At 39.6% G+C, this 24,874-nt stretch overlaps 1 protein-coding gene across 1 annotated transcript in view; it reads right to left on the bottom strand.

Annotated features, from left to right (window-relative positions):
• LOC146760414 (cytosolic carboxypeptidase 4-like) overlaps positions 1 to 24,874 on the bottom strand; it is a 264,452-nt gene that overhangs the window by 160,476 nt on the left and 79,102 nt on the right. The gene's annotated exons all lie outside the window — the stretch shown is intronic.

The following is a 24,874-nucleotide window of genomic DNA, read 5'->3' as shown; positions in this document are numbered from 1 at the left end:
ACCTCAATGCTTAGAATCCTCAATGCTTAGAATCCACAATGCTTAGAATCCTCAATGCCTAGATTAGAATCCTCAATGCTTAGAATCCTCAATGCTTAGAATCCTGAATGCTTAGAATCCTCACTGCTTAGAATCCTCAATGCTTAGAATCCTCAATGCTTAGAATCCTCAATGCTTAGCTTAGAAAACTCAATGCTTAGAATCCTCAATGCTTAACATCCTCAATGTTTAGAATCCTCAATGCATAGCTTAGAATCCTCAAAGCTTAGAATCCTCAATGCTTAGAATCCTTAATGCTTAGAATACTCAATGCACAGAGTCCTTAATGCTTAGAAACCTCAATACTTAGCATCCTCAGTGCTTAGCTTAGAATCCTCACTGCTTAGAAACCTGAATGCTTAGAATCCTCAATGATTAGAATCCTCAATGCTAAGCTTAGAAACCTCAATGCTTAGAATCCTCAATGCTTAGAATCCTCAATGCTTAGAATCCTCAATGCTTCGAATCCTCAATGCTTAGAATCCTCAATGCATAGCTTAGAATCCTCAATGCTTAGAATCCTCAATGCTTAGAATCCTCAATGCTTAGCATCCTCAATGCTTAGCATCCTCAATACTTAGCATCCTCAATGCTTAGAATCCTCCATGCTTAGCTTAGAAACCTCAATGCTTAGAATCCTCAATGCTTAGAATCCTCAATGCTTAGAATCCTCAATGCCTAGATTAGAATCCTCAATGCTTAGAATCCTCAATGCTTAGAATCCTGAATGCTTAGAATCCTCAATGCTTCTAATCCTCAATGCTTAGAATCCTCAATGCTTAGCATCCTCAATGCTTAGCATCCTCAATGCTTAGCATTCTCAATGCTTAGAATCCTCAATGCTTAGCATCCTCAAATCTTAGAATCTTCAATGCTTAGCATCCTCAGTGCTTAGCATCCTCAATGCTTAGAATCCTCAATGCTTAGAATCCTCAATGCTTTGCTTAGAAACCTCAATGCTTAGAATCCTCAACTCTTAGAATCCTCAATGCTTAGAATCCTCCATGCATTTCTTAGAATCCTCAGTAGTTAGAATCCTCAATGTTTCGCGTCCTCAATGCTTAGCTTAGAAACCTCAATACTTAGAATCCTCATTGCTTAGCTTCCTCATTACATAGCTTAGAATCCTCAATGCTTAGAATCCTCAATGCTTACCATCCTCAATGCTTACCATCCTCAATGCTTAGAATCCTCAATGCTTCGCATCCTCAATGCTTAGCATCCTCAATGCTTAGCTTCCTCAATGCTTAGTATCCTCAATGCTTTGCTTAGAAACCTCAATGCTTAGAATCCTCAATGCTTAGAATCCTCAATGCTTAGCATCCTCAATGCTTAGCATACTCATTGCTTAGCATCCTCATTACTTAGCTTAGAATCCTCAAAGCTCAGAATCCTCACTGCTTAGGAACCTCAATGCTTAGCATCCTCCATGCATTGCTTAGAAACCTCAATGCTTAGAATCCTCATTGCTTAGAAATTTTATTTCTCTGAAACCTCAATGCTTAGCAACCCTAATGCTTACAAACCTCATTGCATAGAGGCCTTAATGTTTAGAAACAACAAAGATTAGAAAACTCAATGCTTGGCTTAGAATCCTCAATGATTAGCATCATCAATGCTTAGCATCCTCAATGCTTAGAATCCTCAATGCTTAGCATCCTCAATGCTTAGAATCCTCAATGCTTAGCATCCTCAATGCTTAGAATCCTCAATGCTTAGCATCCTCAATGCTTAGAATCTTCAATGCTTAGAATCCTCAATGCTTAGCATCCTCAAATCTTAGAATCTTCAATGCTTAGCATCCTCAATGCTTAGCATCCTCAATGCTTAGAATCCTCAATGCTTAGAATCCTCAATGCTTTGCTTAGAAACCTCAATGCTTAGAATCCTCAACTCTTAGAATCCTCAATGCTTAGAATCCTCCATGCATTGCTTAGAATCCTCAACGCTTAGAATCCTCAGTGCTTAGAATCCTCCATGCATTGCTTAGAATCCTCAATAGTTAGAATCCTCAATGCTTCGCGTCCTCAATGCTTAGCTTAGAAACCTCAATACTTAGAATCCTCAGTGCTTAGCATCCTCATTACATAGCTTAGAATCCTCAATGCTTAGAATCCTCAATGCTTAGCATCCTCAATGCTTAGAATCCTCAATGCTTAGCATCCTCAATGCTTAGAATCCTCAATGGTTAGCATCCTCAAAGCTAAGCATCCTCAATGCTTAGCATCCTCAATGCTTAGCATCCTCAATGCTTAGCATCCTCAATGCTTAGAATCCTCAATGCTTAGCATCCTCAATGCTTAGAAACCTCAATGCTTTGCTTAGAAACCTCAATGCTTAGAATCCTCAATGCTTAGAATCCTCAATGCTTAGAATCCTCAATGCTTAGCATCCACAATGCTTAGCATCCTCAATGCTTAGCATCCTCAATGCTTAGCATCCTCAATGCTTAGAATCCTCAATGCTTAGCTTAGAAACCTCAATGCTTAGAATCCTCAATGCTTAGAATCCTCAATGCTTAGAATCCTCAATGCTTAGCATCCTCAATGCTTAGCTTAGAAAACTCAATGCTTAGAATCCTCAATGCTTAGAAACCTCAATGCACAGAGTCCTTAATGCTTAGAAACCTCAATACTTAGCATCCTCAATGCTTAGCTTAGAATCCTCACTGCTTAGAAACCTGAATGCTTAGACTCCTCAATGCTTAGCTTAGAATCCTCAATGCTTAGAAACCTCAATGCACAGAGTCCTTAATCCTTAGAAACCTCAATACTTAGCATCCACAATGCTTAGCTTAGAATCCTCAATGCTTAGAATCCTCAATGCTTAGCATCCTCAATGCTTAGCATCCTCAATGCCTAGAATCCTCAATGCTTAGCTTAGAAACCTCAATGCTTAGAATCCTCAATGCTTAGAATCCACAATGCTTAGAATCCTCAATGCTTAGAATCCTCCATGCTTAGAATCCTCAATGCTTAGAATCCTCAATGCTTAGCATCCTCCATGCATTGCTTAGAATCCTCAATAGTTAGAATCCTCAATGCTTCGCATCCTCAATGCTTAGCTTAGAAACCTCAATGCTTAGCATCCTCAATGCTTAGCATCCTCAATGCTTAGCATCCTCATTGCTTAGCATCCTCATTGCTTAGCTTAGAATCCTCAAAGCTCAGAATCCTCACTGCTTAGGAACCTCAATGCTTAGCATCCTCCATGCATTGCTTAGAAACCTCAATGCGCAGAATCCTCATTGCTTAGAAGTTTTAGTGCTCTGAAACCTCAATGCTTAGCAACCCTAATGCTTACAAACCTCATTGCATAGAGGGCTTAATGTTTAGAAACAACAAAGATTAGAAAACTCAATACTTGGCTTAGAATCCTCAATGCTTAGAATCCTCAATGCTTAGCATCCTCAATGCTTAGCATCCTCAATGCTTAGCATCCTCAATGCTTAGAATCCTCAATGCTTAGAAACCTGAATGCTTAGAATCCTCAATGCTTAGAATCCTCAATGCTAAGCTTAGAAACCTCAATGCTTAGCATCCTCAATGCTTAGCATCCTCAATCCTTAGCATCCTCAATGCATATCTTAGAATCCTCAAAGCTCAGGATCCTCAATGCTTAGAAACCTCAATGCACAGAGTCCTTAATGCTTAGAAACCTCAATATTTAGAATCCTCAGTGCTTAGCATCCTCAACGCGTAGAATGCCCAATGCTTAGAAACCTGAATGCTTAGCGTCCTCAATCCTTAGTATGCTCTATGCTTAGCTTAGAATCCTCAATGCTTAGAATCCTCAATGCTTACAAACCTCAATGCTGAGAAATTTTATTGTTTGAAACCTCATTGCTTAGCATCCCTAATCCTTACAAACCTCAATGCATAGAGGACTTAATGCTTAGAAACCTCAAAGATTAGAAAACTCAATGCTTGGCTTAGAATCCTCAATGCTTAGAATCCTCAATGCTTAGAAACCTCAATGCACAGAGTCCTTAATGCTTAGAAACCTCAATACTTAGCTACCTCAGTGCTTAGCGTAGAATCCTCACTGCTTAGAAACCTGAATGCTTAGAATCCTCAATGCTTAGATTCCTCGATGCTTAGAATCCTAAATGCTTAGCTTAGAAACCTCAATGCTTAGAATCCTCAATGCGTAACATCCTCAATGCTTAGAATCCTCACTGCTTAGAATCCTCAATGCTTAGAATCCTCAATGCTTAGCATCCTCAATGCATAGCTTAGAATCTCCAAAGCTCAGGATCCTCAATGCTTAGAAACCTCAATGCACAGAGTCCTTAATGCTTAGAAACCTCAATACTTAGCATTCTCAGTGCTTAGCATAGAATCCTCACTGCTTAGAAACCTCAATGCTTATAATCCTCAGTGCTTAGCATCCTCAATGCGTAGAATCCCCAATGCTTAGAAACCTCAATGCTTAGCATCCTCAATCCTTAGAATCCTCAATGCTTAGCATCCTCATTGCTTTGCTTCGAATCCTCAAAGCTCAGAATCCTCACTGCTTAGGAACCTCAATGCTTAGGATCCTCCATGCATTGCTTAGAAACCTCAATGCGTAGAATCCTCATTGCTTAGAAATTTTATTGCTCGGAAACCTCAATGCTTAGCATCCCTAATGCTTACAAACCTCAGTGCATAGAGGCCTTAATGTTTAGAAACAGCAAAGATTAGAAAACTCAATGCTTGGCTTAGAATCCTCAATGTTTAGAATCCTCAATGCATACAATCCTCAATGCTTAGCATCCTCAATGCTTAGCATCCTCATTACATAGCTTAGAATCCTCAATGTTTAGAATCCTCAATGCTTAGCATCCTCAATGCTTGGAATCCTCAATGCTTAGAATCCTCAATGCTTAGAAACCTCAATGCTTAGCATCCTCAATGCTTAGAAACCTCAATGCACAGAGTCCTTAATTCTTAGAAACCTCAATACTTAGCATCCTCAGTGCTTAGCTTAGAATCCTCAATGCTTAAAATCCTCAATGTTTAGAATCCTCAATGCATAGCTTAGAATCCTCAATGCTTAGAATCCTCAATGCTTAGCATTCTCAATGCTTAGCATCCTCAATGCTTAGCATCCGCAATCCTTAGCATCCTCAATGCATATCTTAGAATCCTCAAAGCTCAGTATCCTCACTGCTTAGAAACCTCAATGCTTAGAATCCTCAGTGCTTAGCATCCTCAACGCGTAGAATCCTCAATGCTTAGCATCCTCCATGCATAGCTTAGAATCCTCAATGCTTAGAATCCTCAATGCTTAGCATCCTCAATGCTTAGAATCCTCAATGCTTAGCATCCTCCATGCATAGCTTAGAATCCTCAATGCTTAGAGTCCTCATTGCTTAGCATCCTCATTGCTTAGCATCCCCATTGCTGTGCTTCGAATCCTCAAAGCTCAGAATCCTCACTGCTTAGGAACCTCAATGCTTAGCATCCTCCATGCATTGTTTAGAAACCTCAATGCGTAGAATCCTCATTGCTTAGAAATTTTATTGCTCTGAAACCTCAATTCTTCGCATCCCTAATGCTTACAAACCTCAGTGCATAGAGGCCTTAATGTTTAGAAACCTCAAAGATTAGAAAACTCAATACTTGGCGTAGAATCCTCAATGCTTAGAATCCTCAATGCATAGAATCCTCAATGCTCTCCATCCTCAATGCTTAGCATCCTCAATGCTTAGCATCCTCAATGCTTAGAATCCTCAATGCTTAGAATCCTCAATGCTTAGAATCCTCAATGCCTAGCTTAGAATCCTCAATGCCTAGCTTAGAATCCTCAATGCCTAGAATCCTCAATGCTTAGAATCCTCAATGCTTAGAATCCTCAGTGCTTAGAAACCTCAATGCACAGAGTCCTTAATGCTTAGAAACCTCAATACTTAGCATCCTCAGTGCTTAGCGTAGAATCCTCACTGCTTAGAAACCTGAATGCTTAGAATCCTCAATGCTTAGATTCCTCAATGCTTAGAATCCTCAATGCTTAGCTTAGAAACCTCAATGCTTAGAATCCTCAATGCTTAACATCCTCAATGCTTAACATCCTCAATGCTTAGAATCCTCAATGCTTAGCATCCTCAATGCATATCTTGGAATCCTCAAAGCTCAGTATCCTCAATGCTTAGAAACCTCAATGCACAGAGTTCTTAATCCTGAGAAACCTCAATACTTAGCATCCTCATTGCTTAGCTTAGAATCCTCACTGCTTAGAAACCTCAATGCTTAGAATCCTCAGTGCTTAGCATCCTCAACGCGTAGAATCCTCAATGCTTAGCATCTTCCATGCATAGTTTAGAATCCTCAATGCTTAGAATCCTCAATGCTTAGCATCCTCAATGCTTAGAATCCTCAATGCTTAGCATCCTCCATGCATAGCTTGGAATCCTCAATGCTTAGAGTCCTAAATGCTTAGCATCCTCATTGCTTAGCATCCTCATTGCTGAGCTTCGAATCCTCAAAGCTCAGAATCCTCACTGCTTAGGAACCTCAATGCTCAGCATCCTCCATGCATTGTTTAGAAACCTCAATGCGTAGAATCCTCATTGCTTAGAAATTTTCTTGCTCTGAAACCTCAATTCTTAGCATCCCTAATGCGTACAAACCTCAGTGCATAGAGGCCTTAATGTTTAGAAACCTCAAAGATTAGAAAACTCAATGCTTGGCGTAGAATCCTCAATGCTTAGAATCCTCAATGCTTAGCATCCTCAAGGCTTAGCATCCTCAATGCTTAGAATCCTCAATGCTTAGAATCCTCAATGCTTAGAATCCTCAATGCCTAGCTTAGAATCCTCAATGCCTAGATTAGAATCCTCAATGCTTAGAATCCTCAATGCTTAGAATCCTCAATGCATAGAATCCTCAATGCTTAGAATCCTCAATGCTGAGAATCCTCAATGCTTAGAATCCTCAATGCTTAGAAACCTCAATGCACAGAGTCCTTAATGCTTAGAAACCTCAATACTTAGCATCCTCAGTGCTTAGCGTAGAATCCTCACTGCTTAGAAACCTGAGTGCTTAGAATACTCAATGCTTAGAATCCTCAATGCTTAGAATCCTCAATGCTTAGCATCCTCAATGCTTGGAATCCTCAATGCTTAGAATCCTCAATGCTTAGAAACCTCAATGCTTAGCATCCTCAATGCTTAGAAACCTCAATGCACAGAGTCCTTAATTCTTAGAAACCTCAATACTTAGCATCCTCAGTGCTTAGCTTAGAATCCTCAATGCTTAAAATCCTCAATGTTTAGAATCCTCAATGCATAGCTTAGAATCCTCAATGCTTAGAATCCTCAATGCTTAGCATTCTCAATGCTTAGCATCCTCAATGCTTAGCATCCGCAATCCTTAGCATCCTCAATGCATATCTTAGAATCCTCAAAGCTCAGTATCCTCAATGCTTAGAAACCTCAATGCACAGAGTTCTTAATGCTTAGAAACCTCAATACTTAGCATCCTCATTGCTTAGCTTAGAATCCTCACTGCTTAGAAACCTCAATGCTTAGAATCCTCAGTGCTTAGCATCCTCAACGCGTAGAATCCTCAATGCTTAGCATCCTCCATGCATAGCTTAGAATCCTCAATGCTTAGAATCCTCAATGCTTAGCATCCTCAATGCTTAGAATCCTCAATGCTTAGCATCCTCCATGCATAGCTTAGAATCCTCAATGCTTAGAGTCCTCATTGCTTAGCATCCTCATTGCTTAGCATCCTCATTGCTGTGCTTCGAATCCTCAAAGCTCAGAATCCTCACTGCTTAGGAACCTCAATGCTTAGCATCCTCCATGCATTGTTTAGAAACCTCAATGCGTAGAATCCTCATTGCTTAGAAATTTTATTGCTCTGAAACCTCAATTCTTCGCATCCCTAATGCTTACAAACCTCAGTGCATAGAGGCCTTAATGTTTAGAAACCTCAAAGATTAGAAAACTCAATACTTGGCGTAGAATCCTCAATGCTTAGAATCCTCAATGCATAGAATCCTCAATGCTCTCCATCCTCAATGCTTAGCATCCTCAATGCTTAGCATCCTCAATGCTTAGAATCCTCAATGCTTAGAATCCTCAATGCTTAGAATCCTCAATGCCTAGCTTAGAATCCTCAATGCCTAGCTTAGAATCCTCAATGCCTAGAATCCTCAATGCTTAGAATCCTCAATGCTTAGAATCCTCAGTGCTTAGAAACCTCAATGCACAGAGTCCTTAATGCTTAGAAACCTCAATACTTAGCATCCTCAGTGCTTAGCGTAGAATCCTCACTGCTTAGAAACCTGAATGCTTAGAATCCTCAATGCTTAGATTCCTCAATGCTTAGAATCCTCAATGCTTAGCTTAGAAACCTCAATGCTTAGAATCCTCAATGCTTAACATCCTCAATGCTTAACATCCTCAATGCTTAGAATCCTCAATGCTTAGCATCCTCAATGCATATCTTGGAATCCTCAAAGCTCAGTATCCTCAATGCTTAGAAACCTCAATGCACAGAGTTCTTAATCCTGAGAAACCTCAATACTTAGCATCCTCATTGCTTAGCTTAGAATCCTCACTGCTTAGAAACCTCAATGCTTAGAATCCTCAGTGCTTAGCATCCTCAACGCGTAGAATCCTCAATGCTTAGCATCTTCCATGCATAGTTTAGAATCCTCAATGCTTAGAATCCTCAATGCTTAGCATCCTCAATGCTTAGAATCCTCAATGCTTAGCATCCTCCATGCATAGCTTGGAATCCTCAATGCTTAGAGTCCTAAATGCTTAGCATCCTCATTGCTTAGCATCCTCATTGCTGAGCTTCGAATCCTCAAAGCTCAGAATCCTCACTGCTTAGGAACCTCAATGCTCAGCATCCTCCATGCATTGTTTAGAAACCTCAATGCGTAGAATCCTCATTGCTTAGAAATTTTCTTGCTCTGAAACCTCAATTCTTAGCATCCCTAATGCGTACAAACCTCAGTGCATAGAGGCCTTAATGTTTAGAAACCTCAAAGATTAGAAAACTCAATGCTTGGCGTAGAATCCTCAATGCTTAGAATCCTCAATGCTTAGCATCCTCAAGGCTTAGCATCCTCAATGCTTAGAATCCTCAATGCTTAGAATCCTCAATGCTTAGAATCCTCAATGCCTAGCTTAGAATCCTCAATGCCTAGATTAGAATCCTCAATGCTTAGAATCCTCAATGCTTAGAATCCTCAATGCATAGAATCCTCAATGCTTAGAATCCTCAATGCTGAGAATCCTCAATGCTTAGAATCCTCAATGCTTAGAAACCTCAATGCACAGAGTCCTTAATGCTTAGAAACCTCAATACTTAGCATCCTCAGTGCTTAGCGTAGAATCCTCACTGCTTAGAAACCTGAGTGCTTAGAATACTCAATGCTTAGAATCCTCAATGCTTAGAATCCTCAATGCTTAGCATCCTCAATGCTTGGAATCCTCAATGCTTAGAATCCTCAATGCTTAGAAACCTCAATGCTTAGCATCCTCAATGCTTAGAAACCTCAATGCACAGAGTCCTTAATTCTTAGAAACCTCAATACTTAGCATCCTCAGTGCTTAGCTTAGAATCCTCAATGCTTAAAATCCTCAATGTTTAGAATCCTCAATGCATAGCTTAGAATCCTCAATGCTTAGAATCCTCAATGCTTAGCATTCTCAATGCTTAGCATCCTCAATGCTTAGCATCCGCAATCCTTAGCATCCTCAATGCATATCTTAGAATCCTCAAAGCTCAGTATCCTCAATGCTTAGAAACCTCAATGCACAGAGTTCTTAATGCTTAGAAACCTCAATACTTAGCATCCTCATTGCTTAGCTTAGAATCCTCACTGCTTAGAAACCTCAATGCTTAGAATCCTCAGTGCTTAGCATCCTCAACGCGTAGAATCCTCAATGCTTAGCATCCTCCATGCATAGCTTAGAATCCTCAATGCTTAGAATCCTCAATGCTTAGCATCCTCAATGCTTAGAATCCTCAATGCTTAGCATCCTCCATGCATAGCTTAGAATCCTCAATGCTTAGAGTCCTCATTGCTTAGCATCCTCATTGCTTAGCATCCTCATTGCTGTGCTTCGAATCCTCAAAGCTCAGAATCCTCACTGCTTAGGAACCTCAATGCTTAGCATCCTCCATGCATTGTTTAGAAACCTCAATGCGTAGAATCCTCATTGCTTAGAAATTTTATTGCTCTGAAACCTCAATTCTTCGCATCCCTAATGCTTACAAACCTCAGTGCATAGAGGCCTTAATGTTTAGAAACCTCAAAGATTAGAAAACTCAATACTTGGCGTAGAATCCTCAATGCTTAGAATCCTCAATGCATAGAATCCTCAATGCTCTCCATCCTCAATGCTTAGCATCCTCAATGCTTAGCATCCTCAATGCTTAGAATCCTCAATGCTTAGAATCCTCAATGCTTAGAATCCTCAATGCCTAGCTTAGAATCCTCAATGCCTAGCTTAGAATCCTCAATGCCTAGAATCCTCAATGCTTAGAATCCTCAATGCTTAGAATCCTCAGTGCTTAGAAACCTCAATGCACAGAGTCCTTAATGCTTAGAAACCTCAATACTTAGCATCCTCAGTGCTTAGCGTAGAATCCTCACTGCTTAGAAACCTGAATGCTTAGAATCCTCAATGCTTAGATTCCTCAATGCTTAGAATCCTCAATGCTTAGCTTAGAAACCTCAATGCTTAGAATCCTCAATGCTTACCATCCTCAATGCTTAACATCCTCAATGCTTAGAATCCTCAATGCTTAGCATCCTCAATGCATATCTTGGAATCCTCAAAGCTCAGTATCCTCAATGCTTAGAAACCTCAATGCACAGAGTTCTTAATCCTGAGAAACCTCAATACTTAGCATCCTCATTGCTTAGCTTAGAATCCTCACTGCTTAGAAACCTCAATGCTTAGAATCCTCAGTGCTTAGCATCCTCAACGCGTAGAATCCTCAATGCTTAGCATCTTCCATGCATAGTTTAGAATCCTCAATGCTTAGAATCCTCAATGCTTAGCATCCTCAATGCTTAGAATCCTCAATGCTTAGCATCCTCCATGCATAGCTTGGAATCCTCAATGCTTAGAGTCCTAAATGCTTAGCATCCTCATTGCTTAGCATCCTCATTGCTGAGCTTCGAATCCTCAAAGCTCAGAATCCTCACTGCTTAGGAACCTCAATGCTCAGCATCCTCCATGCATTGTTTAGAAACCTCAATGCGTAGAATCCTCATTGCTTAGAAATTTTCTTGCTCTGAAACCTCAATTCTTAGCATCCCTAATGCGTACAAACCTCAGTGCATAGAGGCCTTAATGTTTAGAAACCTCAAAGATTAGAAAACTCAATGCTTGGCGTAGAATCCTCAATGCTTAGAATCCTCAATGCTTAGCATCCTCAAGGCTTAGCATCCTCAATGCTTAGAATCCTCAATGCTTAGAATCCTCAATGCTTAGAATCCTCAATGCCTAGCTTAGAATCCTCAATGCCTAGATTAGAATCCTCAATGCTTAGAATCCTCAATGCTTAGAATCCTCAATGCATAGAATCCTCAATGCTTAGAATCCTCAATGCTGAGAATCCTCAATGCTTAGAATCCTCAATGCTTAGAAACCTCAATGCACAGAGTCCTTAATGCTTAGAAACCTCAATACTTAGCATCCTCAGTGCTTAGCGTAGAATCCTCACTGCTTAGAAACCTGAGTGCTTAGAATACTCAATGCTTAGAATCCTCAATGCTTAGAATCCTCAATGCTTAGCATCCTTAATGCTTAGCATCCTCAATGCTTAGCATCCTCAATGCACAGAGTCCTTAATGCTTAGAAACCTCAATACTTAGCATCCTCAGTGCTTAGCTTAGAATCCTCACTGCTTAGAAACCTGAATGCTTAGAATCCTCAATGCTTAGAATCCTCAATGCGTGGAATCCCCAATACTTAGAAACCTCAATCCTTAGTATGCTCTATGCTTAGCTTAAAATCCTCAATGCTTAGAATCCTCAATGCTTAGCATCCTTAATGCTTAGCATCCTCAATGCTTAGCATCCTCAATGCTTAGCATCCTCAATGCTTAGCATCCACAATGCTTCGCTTAGAATCCTCAAAGCTCAGGATCCTCAATGCTTAGAAACCTCAATGCACAGAGTCCTTAATGCTTAGAAAACTCAATACTTAGCATCCTCAGTGCTTAGCTTAGAATCCTCACTGCTTAGAAACCTCAATGCTTAGAATCCTCAGTGCTTAGCATTCTCAATGCGTGGAATCCCCAATACTTAGAAACCTCAATCCTTAGTATGCTCTATGCTTAGCTTAAAATCCTCAATGCTTAGAATCCTCAATGCTTAGCATCCTTAATGCTTAGCATCCTCAATGCTTAGCATCCTCAATGCTTAGCATCCTCAATGCTTAGCATCCACAATGCCTAGCTTAGAATCCTCAATGCTTAGAATCCTCAATGCTTAGAATCCTCAATGCTTAGAATCCTCAATGCTTAGGAACCTCAATGCACAGAGTCCTTAATGCTTAGAAACCTCAATACTTAGCATCCTCAGTGCTTAGCTTAGAATCCTCCCTGCTTAGAACCTTCAATGCTTAGAATCCTCACTGCTTAGAAACCTCAATGCTTATAATCCTCAGTGCTTAGCATCCTCAATGCGTAGAATCCTCAATGCTTAGAAACCTCAATGCTTAGAATCCTCAATCCTTAGTATGCTCTATGCTTAGCTTAGAATCCTCAATGCTTAGAATCCTCAATGCTTAGCATCCTCAATGCTTAGCATCCCCATTACATAGCTTAGAATCCTCAATGCTTAGCATCCTCATTGCTTAGAATCCTCAATGCTTTGAACCCTGAATGTTTAGAAACCTCAATACTTAGAATCCTCAATGCTTAGAATCCTCAATGCTTAGAATCCTCAATGCTTAGAATCCTCAATGCTTAGCTTAGAATCCTCAAAGCTACAGATCCCCAATGCTTAGAAACCTCAATGCACAGAGTCCTTAATGCTTAGAAACCTCAATACTTAGCATCCTCAGTGCTTATCTTTGAATCCTCACTGCTTAGAAACCTCAATGCTTAGAATACTCAGTGCTTAGCATCCTCAACGCGTAGAATCCCCAATGCTTAGAAACCTCAATGCTTAGCATCCTCAATCCTTAGTATGCTCTATGCTTAGCTTAGAATCCTCAATGCTTAGAATCCTCAATGCTTACAAATCTCAATGCTGAGAAATTTTATTGTTTGAAACCTCATTTCTTAGCATCCCAAATGCTTACAAAACTCAATGCATAGAGGCCTCAATGCTTAGAAACCTCAAAGATTAGAAAACTCATTGCTTGGCATAAAATCCTCAATGCTTATAATCCTCAATGCTTAGAATCCTCCATGCATAGCTTAGAATCCTCAATGCTTAGAATCCTCAATGCTTAGAATCCTCAATGCTTAGCATCCTCATTGCTAAGCATCCTCTTTGATTAGCTTAGAATCCTCAAAGCTTAGAATCCTCACTGCTTAGGAACCTCAATGCTTAGCATCCTCCATGCATTGCTTAGAAACCTCAATGCGCAGAATCCTCATTGCTTAGAAATTTTATTGCTCGGAAACCTCAATGCTTAGCAACCCTAATGCTTACAAACCTCATTGCATAGAGGCCTTAATGTTTAGAAACAACAAAGATTAGAAAACTCAATGCTTGGCTTAGAATCCTCAATGCTTAGCATCCTCAATGCTTAGCATCCTCAATGCTTAGAATCCTCAATGCTTAGCATCCTCAATGCTTAGAATCCTCAATGCTTAGCATCCTCAATGCTTAGAATCCTCAATGCTTAGAATCCTCAATGCTTAGAATCCTCAAAGATTAGCATCCTCAATGCTTAGCATCCTCAATGCTTAGCATCCTCAATCCTTAGCATCCTCAATGCATATCTTAGAATCCTCAAATCTCAGGATCCTCAATGCTTAGAAACCTCAATGCACAGAGTCCTTAATGCTTAGAAACCTCAATACATAGAATCCTCAGTGCTTAGCATCCTCAACGCGTAGAATGCCCAATGCTTAGAAACCTCAATGCTTAGCATCCTCAATCCTTAGTATGCTCTATGCTTAGCTTAGAATCATCAATGCATAGAATCCTCAATGTTGAGAAATTTTATTGTTTGAAACCTCATTGCTTAGCATCCCAAATGTTTACAAACCTCAATGCATAGAGGCCTTAATGCTTAGAAACCTCAAAGATTAGAAAACTCAATGCTTGGCTTAGAATCCTCAATGCTTAGAATCCTCAATGCTTAGAATCTTCAATGCTTAGCACCCTCCATGCATTGCTTAGAATCCTCAATAGTTAGAATCCTCAATGCTTCGCATCCTCAATGCTTAGCTTAGAAACCTCAATGCTTAGAATCCTCAGTGCTTAGAATCCTCAATGCTTACCTTAGAAACCTCAATGCTTAGAATCCTCACTGCTTAGAATCCTCAATGCTTAGAATCCTCAATGCTTAGAATCCTCAATGCCTAGATTAGAATCCTCAATGTTTAGAATCCTCAATGCTTAGAATCCTCAATGCTTAGAATCCTCAATGCGTAGAATCCTCAATGCTTAGAATCCTCAATGCTTAGCATCCTCAATGCTTAGCTTAGAAAACTCAATGCTTAGAATCCACAATGCTTAGAAACCTCAATGCACAGAATCCTTAATGCTTAGAAACCTCAATACTTAGCATCCTAAGTGCTTAGCTCAGAATCCTCACTGCTCAGAAACCTGAATGCTTAGAATCCTCAATGCTTAGAATCCTCAATGCTTAGCTTAGAAACCTCAATGCTTAGAATTCTCAATGCTTAACATCCTCAATGCTTAGAATCCTCAATGCATAGCTTAGAATCCTCAATGCTTAGAATCCTCAATGCTTAGAATCCTCAATGCTTAGAATCCTCCATGCATAGCTTAGAATCCTCAATAGTTAGAATCCTCAATGCTTCGCATCCTCAATGCTTAGCATAGAAACCTCAATACTTAGAATCCTCAATGCTTAGCATCCTCAATGTTTAGAATCCTCAATGCTTAGCATCCTCAAATCTTAGAATCCTCAATGCATAGCATCCTCAATGTTTAGCATCCTCAATGCTTAGCATCCTCAATGCTTAGCATCCTCAATGCTTAGTATGCTCTATGCTTAGAATCCTCAATGCTTAGCATCCTCAATGCTTACCATCCTCAATGCTTAGCATCCTCAATGCTTAGCATCCTCAATCCTTAGCATCCTCAATGCTTAGAATCCTCAATGCTTAGAATCGTCAATGCTTAGAATCCTCAATGCTTAGAATCCACCATGCATTGCTTAGAATCCTCAATAGTTAGAATCCTCAATGCTTACCATCCTCAATGCTTAGCATAGAAACCTCAATACTTAGAATCCTCAATGATTAGCATCCTCATTACATAGCTTAGAATCCTCAATGCTTAGAATCCTCAATGCTTAGCATCCTCAATGCTTAGCATCCTCAATGCTTAGCATACTCAAAGCTTAGAATTCTCAATGCTTACCATCCTCAATGCTTAGCATCCTCAATGCTTAGCATCCTCAATGCTTATAATCCTCAATGCTTTGCATCCTCAATGCTTAGCATCCTCAATGCGTAGCATCCTCAATGCTTAGAAACCTCAATGCTTTGCTTAGAAACCTCAATGCTTAGAATCCTCAATGCTTAGAATCCTCAATGCCTAGCTTAGAATCCTCAATGCCTAGAATCCTCAATGCTTAGAATCCTCAATGTTTAGCATCCTCAATGCTTAGCATCCTCAATGCTTAGCATCCTCAATACATAGGATTCTCAATGCTTAGAATCCTCCATGCTTAGCTTAAAAACCTCAATGCTTAGAATCCTCAATGCTAAGAATCCTCAATGCTTAGAATCCTCAATGCTTAGAATCCTCAATGCCTAGCTTAGAATCCTCAATGCTTAGAATCCTCAATGCTTAGAATCCTCAATGCTTAGAATCCTCAATGCATAGCTTAGAATCCTCAGTGCTTAGAATCCTCAATGCTTAGAATCCTCAATGCTTAGCATCCTCAATGCTTAGCATCCTCAATACTTAGCATCCTCAATGCTTAGAATCCTCCATGCTTAGCTTAGAAACCTCAATGCTTAGAATCCTCAATGCTTAGAATCCTCAATGCTTAGAATCCTCAATGCCTAGATTAGAATCCTCAATGCTTTGAATCCTCAATGCTTAAAATCCTCAATGCTTAGAATCCTCAGTGCTTAGAATCCTCAATGCTTAGAATTCTCAATGCTTAGCATCCTCAATGCTTAGCTTAGAAAACTCAATGCTTAGAATCCTCAATGCTTAACATCCTCAATGTTTAGAATCCTCAATGCATAGCTTAGAATCCTCAATGCTTAGAATCCTCAATGCTTAGCATCCTCAATCCTTAGTATGCTCTATGCTTAGCTTAGAATCCTCAATGCTTAGAATCCTCAATGCTTACAAACCTCAATGCTGAGAAAGTTTATTGTTTGAAACCTCATTGCTTAGCATCCCAAATGCTTACAAACCTCAATGCATAGAGGCCTTAATGCTTAGAAACCTCAAAGATTAGAAAACTCAATGCTTGGCTTAGAATCCTCTATGCTTAGAGTCCTCAATGCTTAGAATCCTCAATGCTTAGAATCCTCAATGCTTAGGAACCTCAATGCACAGAGTCCTTAATGCTTAGAAACCTCAATACTTAGCATCCTCAGTGCTTAGCTTAGAATCCTCACTGCTTAGCATCCTCAATGCGTAGAATCCCCAATGCTTAGAAACCTCAATGCTTAGCATCCTCAATCCTTAGTATGCTCTATGCTTAGCTTAGAATCCTCAATGCTTAGAATCCTCAGTGCTTAGCATCCTCAATGCTTTGTATCCCCATTACATAGCTTAGAATCCTCAATGCTTAGCATCCTCAATGCTTAGCATCCTCATTGCTTAGCTTCGAATACTCAAAGCTCAGAATCCTCACTGCTTAGGAACCTCAATGCTTAGCATCCTCCATGCTTGGCTTAGAAACCTCAATGCGTAGAATCCTCATTGCTTAGAAATTTTATTGCTCTGAAACCTCAATGCTTAGCATCCCTAATGCTTACAAACCTCAGTGCATAGAGGCCTTAATGTTTAGAAACCTCAAAGATAAGAAAACTCAATGCTTGGCTTAGAATCCTCAATGCTTAGAAACCTGAATGCTTAGAATCCTCAATGCTAAGCTTAGAAACCTCAATGCTTAGCATCCTCAATGCTTAGCATCCTCAATCCTTAGCATCCTCAATGCATATCTTAGAATCCTCAAAGCTCAGGATCCTCAATGCTTAGAAACCTCAATGCACAGAGTCCTTAATGCTTAGAAACCTCAATACTTAGAATCCTCAGTGCTTAGCATCCTCAACGCCTAGAATCCCCAATGCTTAGAAACCTCATTGCTTAGCATCCTCAATCCTTAGTATGCTCTATGCTTAGGTTAAAATCCTCAATGCTTAGAATCCTCAATGCTTACAAACCTCAATGCTGAGAAATTTTATTGTTTGAAACCTCATTGCTTAGCATCCCAAATGCTTACAAACCTCAATGCATAGAGGCCTTAATGCTTAGAAACCTCAAAGGTTAGAAAACTCAATGCTTGGCTTAGAATCCTCAATGCTTAGAATCCTCAATGCTTAGAATCCTCCATGCATAGCTTAGAATCCTCAATGCTTAGAATCCTCAATGCTTAGCAATCTCCATGCATTGCTTAGAATCCTCAATAGTTAGAATCCTCAATGCTTCGCATCCTCAATGCTTAGCTTAGAAACCTCAATGCTTAGAATCCTCAATGCTTAGCATCCTCACTGCTTAGCATCCTCATTGCTTAGCATCCTCATTGCTTAGCATCCTCTTTGCTTAGCTTAGAATCCTCAAAGCTCAGAATCCTCACTGCTTAGGAACCTCAATGCTTAGCATCCTCCATGCATTGCTTAGAAACCTCAATGAGCAGAATCCTCATTGCTTAGAAATTTTATTGCTCGGAAACCTCAATGCTTAGCAACCCTAATGCTTACAAACCTCATTGCATAGAGGCCTTAATGTTTAGAAACAACAAAGATTAGAAAACTCAATGCTTGGCTTAGAATCCTCAATTCTTAGAATCCTCAATGCTTAGAATCCTCAATGCTTAGAATCCTCAATGCCTAGCATAGAATCCTCAATGCTTAGAATCCTCAATGCTTAGAATCCTCAATGCTTAGAATCCTCAATGCTTAGCATCCTCAATGCTTAGCATCCTCAATGATTAGCATCCTCAATACTTAGCATCCTCAATGCCTAGAATCCTCCATGCTTAGCTTAGAAAGCTCAATGCTTAGAATCCTCAATCCTTAGAATCCTCAATGCTTAGAATCCTCAGTGCTTAGAATCCTCAATGCCTAGATTAGAATCCTCAATGCTTAGAATCCTCAATGCTTAGAATCCTCAATGCTTAGATTCCTCAATGCATAGCTTAGAATCCTCAATGCTTAGAATCCGCAATGCTTAGCATCCTCAATCCTTAGTATGCTCTATGCTTAGCTTAGAATCCTCAATGCTTAGAATCCTCAATGCTTACAAACCTCAATGCTGAGAAATTTTATTGTTTGAAACCTCATTGCTTAGCATCCCAAATGCTTACAAACCTCAATGCATAGAGGCCTTAATGCTTAGAACCTCAAAGATTAGAAAACTCAATGCTTGGCTTAGAATCCTCAATGCTTAGAATCCTCAATGCTTAGAATCTTCAATGCTTAGCATCATCCATGCATTGCTTAGAATCCTCAATAGTTAGAATCCTCAATGCTTCGCATCCTCAATCCTTAGTATGCTCTATGCTTAGCTTAGAATCCTCAATGCTTAGAATCCTCAATGCTTACAAACCTCAATGCTGAGAAATTTTATTGTTTGAAACCTCATTGCTTAGCATCCCAAATGCTTACAAACCTCAATGCATAGAGGCCTTAATGCTTAGAACCTCAAAGATTAGAAAACTCAATGCTTGGCTTAGAATCCTCAATGCTTAGAATCCTCAATGCTTAGAATCTTCAATGCTTAGCATCATCCATGCATTGCTTAGAATCCTCAATAGTTAGAATCCTCAATGCTTCGCATCCTCAATGCTTAGCTTAGAAACCTCAATGCTTAGAATCCTCAATGCTTAGCATCCTCAATGCTTTGTATCCTCAATGCTTAGCTTAGAAAACTCAATGCTTAGAATCCTCAATGCTTAGAAACCTCAATGCACAGAATCCTTAATGCTTAGAAACCTCAATACATAGCATCCTAAGTGCTTAGCTTAGAATCCTCAATGCATAGAATCCTCCATGCTTAGAATCCTCAATGCTTAGCATCCTCAATGCTTAGCTTAGAAAACTGAATGCTTAGAATCCTCAATGCTTAGAAACCTCAATGCACAGAATCCTTAATGCTTAGAAACCTCAATACATAGCATCCTAAGTGCCTAGCTTAGAATCCTCACTGCTTAGAAACCTGAATGCTTAGAATCCTCAATGCTTAGAATCCTCAATGCTTAGCTTAGAAACCTCAATGCTTAGAATTCTCAATGCTTAACATCCTCAATGTTTAGAATCCTCAATGCATAGCTTAGAATCCTCAATGCTTAGAATCCTCAATGCTTAGAATCCTCAATGCTTAGCATCCTCAAATCTTAGAATCCTCAATGCTTAGCATCCTCAATGCTTAGCATCCTCAATGCTTAGCATCCTCAATGCTTAGCATCCTCAATGCTTAGTATGCTCTATGCTTAGAATCCTCAATGCTTAGCATCCTCAATGCTTACCATCCTCAATGCTTAGCATTCTCAATGCTTAGCATCCTCAATGCTTAGAATCCTCAATGCTTAGAATCCTCAATGCTTAGAATCCTCAATGCTTAGAATCCTCCATGCATTGCTTAGAATCCTCAATAGTTAGAATCCTCAATGCTTCGCATCCTCAATGCTTAGCATAGAAACCTCAATACTTAGAATTCTCAATGCTTAGCATCCTCATTACATAGCTTAGAATCCTCAATGCTTAGAATCCTCAATGCTTAGCATCCTCAATGCTTAGAATCCTCAATGCTTAGCATCCTCAGTGCTTAGAATCTTCAATGCTTAGCATCCTCAATGCTTAGCATCCTCAATGCTTAGAATCCTCAATGCTTAGCATCCTCAATGCTTAGCATCCTCAATGCTTAGCATCCTCTGTGCTTTGCTTAGAAACCTCAATGCTTAGAATCCACAATGCTTAGAATCCTCAATGCTTAGAATCCTCAATGCTTAGAATCCTCAATGCTTAGAATCCTCAATGCTTAGCATCCTCAATGCTTAGAAACCTCAATGCTTAGCATCCTCAATGCTTAGCATCCTCAATGCTTTGCTTAGAAACCTCAATGCTTAGAATCCACAATGCTTAGAATCCTCAATGCTTAGAATCCTCAATGCTTAGCATCCTCAATGCTTAGAATCCTCAATGCTTAGCATCCTCAATGCTTAGCATCCTCAATGCTTAGAAACCTCAATGCTTAGCATCCTCAATGCTTAGAAACCTCAAGGCTTTGCTTAGAAACCTCAATGCTTAGAATCCTCATTGCTTAGAATCCTCAATGCCTAGCTTAGAATCCTCAATGCTTAGAATCCTCAATGCTTAGCATCCTCAATGCTTAGCATCTTCAATGATTAGCATCCTCAATACTTAGCATCCTCAATGCCTAGAATCCTCCATGCTTAGCTTAGAAAGCTCAATGCTTAGAATCCTCAATGCTTAGAATCCTCAATGCTTAGAATCCTCAGTGCTTAGAATCCTCAATGCCTAGATTAGAATCCTCAATGCTTAGAATCCTCAATGCTTAGAATCCTCAATGCTTAGAATCCTCAATGCATAGCTTAGAATCCTCAATGCTTAGAATCCGCAATGCTTAGCATCCTCAATCCTTAGTATGCTCTATGCTTAGCTTAGAATCCTCAATGCTTAGAATCCTCAATGCTTACAAACCTCAATGCTGAGAAATTTTATTGTTTGAAACCTCATTGCTTAGCATCCCAAATGCTTACAAACCTCAATGCATAGAGGCATTAATGCTTAGAAACCTCAAAGATTAGAAAATTCAATGCTTGGCTTAGAATCCTAATAGCTTAGAATCCTCAATGCTTAGAATCCTCCATGATTAGAATCCTCAATGCTTAGCATCCTCAATGCTTAGCTTAGAAAACTCAATGCTTAGAATCCTCAATGCTTAGAAACCTCAATGCACAGAATCCTTAATGCTTAGAAACCTCAATACATAGCATCCTAAGTGCTTAGCTTAGAATCCTCAATGCTTAGAATCCTCCATGCTTAGAATCCTCAATGCTTAGCATCCTCAATGCTTAGCTTAGAAAACTGAATGCTTAGAATCCTCAATGCTTAGAAACCTCAATGCACAGAATCCTTAATGCTTAGAAACCTCAATACATAGCATCCTAAGTGCCTAGCTTAGAATCCTCACTGCTTAGAAACCTGAATGCTTAGAATCCTCAATGCTTAGAATCCTCAATGCTTAGCTTAGAAACCTCAATGCTTAGAATTCTCAATGCTTAACATCCTCAATGCTTAGAATCCTCAATGCATAGCTTAGAATCCTCAATGCTTAGAATCCTCAATGCTTAGAATCCTCAATGCTTAGCATCCTCAATGCTTAGAATCCTCAATGCTTAGCATCCTCAAATCTTAGAATCCTCAATGCTTAGCATCCTCAATGCTTAGCATCCTCAATGCTTAGCATCCTCAATGCTTAGCATCCTCAATGCTTAGTATGCTCTATGCTTAGAATCCTCAATGCTTAGCATCCTCAATGCTTACCATCCTCAATGCTTAGCATCCTCAATGCTTAGCATCCTCAATGCTTAGAATCCTCAATGCTTAGAATCCTCAATGCTTAGAATCCTCAATGCTTAGAATCCTCCATGCATTGCTTAGAATCCTCAATAGTTAGAATCCTCAATGCTTCGCATCCTCAATGCTTAGCATAGAAACCTCAATAGTTAGAATTCTCAATGCTTAGCATCCTCATTACATAGCTTAGAATCCTCAATGCTTAGAATCCTCAATGCTTAGCATCCTCAATGCTTAGCATCCTCAATGCTTAGCATCCTGAATGCTTAGCATCCTCAATGCTTAGCATCCTCAGTGCTTAGAATCCTCAATGCTTAGCATCCTCAATGCTTAGCATCCTCAATGCTTAGAATCCTCAATGCTTAGCATCCTCAATGCTTAGCATCCTCAATGCTTAGCATCCTCAATGCTTTGCTTAGAAACCTCAATGCTTAGAATAAACAATGCTTAGAATCCTCAATGCTTAGAATCCTCAATGCTTAGAATCCTCAATGCTTAGAATCCTCAATGCTTAGCATCTTCCATGCATAGCTTAGAATCCTCTATGCTTAGAATCCTCAATGCTTAGCATCCTCCATGCATTGCTTAGAATCCTCAATAGTTAGAATCCTCAATGCTTCGCATCCTCAATGCTTAGCTTAGAAACCTCAATGCTTAGAATCCTCAATGCTTAGCATCCTCAATGCTTAGCATCCTCATTGCTTAGCATCCTCATTGCTTAGCTTAGAATCCTCAAAGCTCAGAATCCTCACTGCTTAGGAACCTCAATGCTTAGCATCCTCCATGCATTGCTTAGAAACCTCAATGCACAGAATCCTCATTGCTTAGAAATTTTATTGCTCTGAAACCTCAATGCTTAGAAACCCTAATGCTTACAAACCTCATTGCATAGAGGCCTTAATGTTTAGAAATAACAAAGATTAGAAAACTCAATGCTTGGCTTAGAATCCTCAATGCTTATCATCCTCAATGCTTAGCATCCTCAATGCTTAGCATCTTCAATGCCTAGAATCCTCAATGCTTAGAATCCTCAATGCTTAGCATCCTCAATGCTTAGCATCCTCAATGCTTAGCATCCTCAGTGCTTAGAAACCTCAATGCTTTGCTTAGAAACCTCAATGCTTAGAATCCTCAATGCTTAGAATCCTCAATGCTTAGCATCCTCAATGCTTAGCATCCTCAATGCTTTGCATCCTCAATACTTAGCATCCTCAGTCCTTAGAATCCTCCATGCTTAGCTTAGCATCCTCAATGCTTAGAATCCTCAATGCTTAGAATCCTCAATGCTTAGAATCCTCAATGCTTAGAATCCTCAATGCTTAGCATCCTCAATGCTTAGCTTAGAAAACTCAATGCTTAGAATCCTCAATGCTTAACATCCTCAATGTTTAGAATCCTCAATGCATAGCTTAGAATCCTCAATGCTTAGAATCCTCAATGCTTAGCATCCTCAATGCTTAGCTTAGAAAACTCAATGCTTAGAATCCTCAATGCTTAACATCCTCAATGTTTAGAATCCTCAATGCATAGCTTAGAATACTCAATGCTTAGAATCCTCAATGCTTAGCATCCTCAATCCTTAGTATGCTCTATGCTTAGCTTAGAATCCTCAATGCTTAGAATCCTCAATGCCTACAAACCTCAATGCTGAGAAATTTTATTGTTTGAAACCTCATTGCTTAGCATCCCAAATGCTTACAAACCTCAATGCATAGAGGCCTTAATGCTTAGAACCCTCAAAGATTAGAAAACTCAATGCTTGGCTTAGAATCCTCTATGCTTAGAATCCTCAATGATTAGAATCCTCCATGCATAGCTTAGAATCCTCAATGCTTAGAATCCTCAATGCTTAGCATCCTCATTGCTTAGCATCCTCAATGCTTAGCATCCTCAATGCTTAGCATCCTCAATGCTTAGAAACCTGAATGCTTTGCTTAGAAACCTCAATGCTTAGAATCCTCAATGCCTAGCTTAGAATCCTCAATACTTAGAATCCTCAATGCTTAGAATCCTCAATGCTTAACATCCTCAATGTTTAGAATCCTCAATGCATAGCTTAGAATCCTCAATGCTTAGAATCCTCAATGCTTAGAATCCTCAATGCTTACAAACCTCAAAGCTGAGAAATTTTATTGTTTGAAACCTCATTGCTTAGCATCCCAAATGCTTAGAAACCTCAATGCATAGAGGCCTTAATGCTTAGAAACCTCAAAGATTAGAAAATTCAATGCTTGGCTTAGAATCCTCATAGCTTAGAATCCTCAATGCTTAGAATCCTCCATGCTTAGAATCCTCAATGCTTTGCATCCTCAATGCTTAGCTTAGAAAACTCAATGCTTAGAATCCTCAATGCTTAGAAACCTCAATGCACAGAATCCTTAATGCTTAGAAACCTCAATACATAGCATCCTAAGTGCTTAGCTTAGAATCCTCACTGCTTAGAAACCTGAATGCTTAGAATCCTCAATGCTTAGAATCCTCAATGCTTAGCATAGAAACCTCAATGCTTAGAATTCTCAATGCTTAGCATCCTCAATGTTTAGAATCCTCAATGCATAGCTTAGAATCCTCAATGCTTAGAATCCTCAATAATTAGAATCCTCAATGCTTAGCATCCTCAATGCTTAGAATCCTCAATGCTTAGCGTCCTCAAATCTTAGAATCCTCAATGCTTAGCATCCTCAATGCTTAGCATCCTCAATGCTTAGCATCCTCAATGCTTAGTATGCTCTATGCTTAGAATCCTCAATGCTTAGCATCCTCAATGCTTACCATCCTCAATGCTTAGCATCCTCAATGCTTAGCATCCTCAATGCTTAGAATCCTCAATGCTTAGAATCCTCAATGCTTGGAATCTTCAATGCTTAGAATCCTCCATGCATTGCTTAGAATCCTCAATAGTTAGAATCCTCAATGCTTCGCATCCTCAATGC

Source organism: Coturnix japonica, chromosome 6 (genome assembly GCF_054131305.1).
Source record: "Coturnix japonica strain WE chromosome 6, WE-NBRP24, whole genome shotgun sequence".
Classification (NCBI taxonomy): domain Eukaryota; kingdom Metazoa; phylum Chordata; class Aves; order Galliformes; family Phasianidae; genus Coturnix; species Coturnix japonica.
Note: the sequence above shows the minus strand (reverse complement) of the source record. Positions and strands in the feature narration are given on the sequence as shown.